The sequence below is a fragment of the Octopus bimaculoides genome, chromosome 22 (assembly GCF_001194135.2).
Source record: "Octopus bimaculoides isolate UCB-OBI-ISO-001 chromosome 22, ASM119413v2, whole genome shotgun sequence".
NCBI lineage: Eukaryota > Metazoa > Mollusca > Cephalopoda > Octopoda > Octopodidae > Octopus > Octopus bimaculoides.
Genome location: NC_069002.1, coordinates 31,989,305 through 31,992,083, shown reverse-complemented (window position 1 = coordinate 31,992,083; position 2,779 = coordinate 31,989,305). Strand labels below are relative to the sequence as shown.

Here is a 2,779-nt window from a genome sequence, read left to right as displayed (position 1 = left end):
GATGATGATGATGATGATATATACATATACACTGTGTTATACAAATTTGTTAGATTATATAATAGTCTTTATCTTAGTCACCCATTTTATGCCCCCCTCTTCCTTTCTCTCTTCCTTTCTCTCTTCCTTGCTCTCTCTCTCTTTCTCTCTCTCTGAGACATACAAACACTCTCTCTCACTCTCACTCACACTCATGTCATGACCTCAGCAATGACATAAGGGAAATGACTCAGCCAAACCAATCACTGTATGTTCAACCATGACCATCCCAAATGAACCAACCCACCCCTACCCACTTCCACCAAGGATAACATTGTTCATCGTTGGTCTTGTTGTTTTGTTGTTGTTGTTATTTGCATTTTTCTTGCTGTTACAGTCGTTATTATTGTAATTGTTGTTGTTGCTGTTGTTGCTGTTGTTGTTATCATTGTTCTTCTACTTTGAGACATTGGATCTCGAATAAGAAAGTAGTACAAATCTAAAATTATTGACATGTTTTCACACACGTACGCACACACACACACATGCACACACACACAAACACACATACACACACATGCATACATCCGTATATACGTACCATACACGAGAATACATACGAACACATTTACATATGCACACACATAGACGTATACACACAAGCATACATATATGTCCCCGCACACACAGCACATACACACACACACAAGCACAACACAAACATGACTCATATATAGAGACATACATACACACGCACACTCATACTCATACAACCATACACACAAATAACATGTATATACAGATATACATATCCGCACACACACACACACACACACACAACCATACACACACATAACACGTATATACAGACAGACATACATACATATGTAGACACATCACACACAAAAATATATACATATGCATGCACACATTTACACACACCAACCAATTTAGATCGACCCCAGTACACAACTGGTGCTTAAGTTAACGATGTCAAAAGGATGAAAGACAAAGTCGACCTTGGCAGAATTTGAACTCAGAGCCTGAAGACAGACAAAATACTGCTAAGCATTTCATCTGGTATGCTAATGTTTTCATTACTGTGATTATTTTTGGCAATTTTTTTATTTGACTTTTTGGGACAAATTTTTTTGGTACAATAACAATTTTTATAACCTAAAGGCTAATACTGTGAGTAAATTAAAAACATTCCAGGCTGAATCAGGACCTGCAATCCTGTAATTTTGGATTCCTGTGTTTCCATTACTGCGATTGTTTGTGGCAATTTTTTTACATGATTTTTAGCGCCGAATACGATCATCATTGGGATATGACTCTGGAGGAAGCAATTGCATCAAATTCTCCAAAACAAGCCAGATATCTGTTTGCAGATCTTCCCATTCGGGGTCAGTTGCTTAAAAGCTATATTGTAGCTTGAAAGCCACCCTTTCTGCCAGCTCACCGCCTTAAATAATCTTTTCTGCTCTAGCCACAAGGCCCGAAATTTTGGTGGGAGGGGGCCAGTTGATTAGATCAACCCCAGTATGCAACTGGTACTTAATTTATCCGTGCCAAACGGATGAAAGGCAAAGTTGACCTCGGTAGAATTTGAACTCAGAACATGAAGACGGGTGAAATAAAAGACAGATGAAATACCACTAGGCATTTCGCCCAGCATGTGAACGTTTCTGCCAGTTTGCCACCTTACCAACCAATTTAGATATTGAAGAATTCCAAGAGCTGTCTTCACTTATGTATAAGAATTTTGTTCATTTGTTGGAGAATGGTTTGAATTCTACAAAAAAATACTTTAAATAATCTCAAAGAAGATCTTACATACAGAAATACAAACATACATACATACATACAGACAGACAGACAGACAGACAGACAGACAGACATGCATACATATATACATACATACAAATGTACATACATAAAGTTATATGTATGACCCCCGCTATGCTCCATGCAAGTGGCTGAGCACTCCACAGACACGTGTACCCTTAACGTAGTTCTCGGGGATATTCAGCATGACACAGTGTGACAAGGCTGACCCTTTGAATTACAGGCGCAACAGAAACAGGAAGTAAGAGTGAGAGAAAGTTGTGGTGGAAGAGTACAGCAGGGTTCGCCACCATCCCCCTGTCGGAGCCTCGTGGAGCTTTTAGGTGTTTTCGCTCAATAAACACTCACAACGCCCGGTCTAGGTATCGAAACCGCGATCCTATGACCGCGAATCCGCTGCCCTAACTACCGGGCCATTGTGCCTCCCCTGTATATATGTACACAGAACCTATTAGCATTCTCTTACAACAAGCCTGTGACTACTACTACTAGCACTACTACCACACCTTACCACATCTCTTCTTTCTTTACCCTGATTTCTAAACAATCCTGAAACACAACTTAGAAAGTCTTATTGTCCTCACTTAGCCTTTCATAAACATTTTCTATTTTTAACTTTATATTTTCCCAGTTCCTTTGTTCTTTCGTCATCATCTGCTGTTCTTAATCACATTTTCAATGCTCTTTTCACCAATCCAAACCACAGAAATATTAAGACTATTCCAACTACTACTACAACTACTACTACTATTACTACTACTATTACTACTACTACTACTGCTACAACCCAGTATTTCTCTCCCTCTCTCCTTCTATACTCTCTTTACCTGTTTCAGTCATTTGACTGCGGCCATGCTGGAGCACCGCCTTTAGTCGAGCAAATCGACCCCGGGACTTATTCTTTGTACGCCTAGTACTTATTCTATCAGTCGCTTATGCCGAACTGCTAAGT

At 39.5% G+C, this 2,779-nt stretch overlaps 1 protein-coding gene across 2 annotated transcripts in view; it reads right to left on the bottom strand.

The window, feature by feature from the left end:
• The window catches only part of LOC128250558 (uncharacterized), a 19,116-nt gene that overhangs the window by 6,716 nt on the left and 9,621 nt on the right, over positions 1–2,779 (bottom strand). The window lies entirely within an intron of this gene.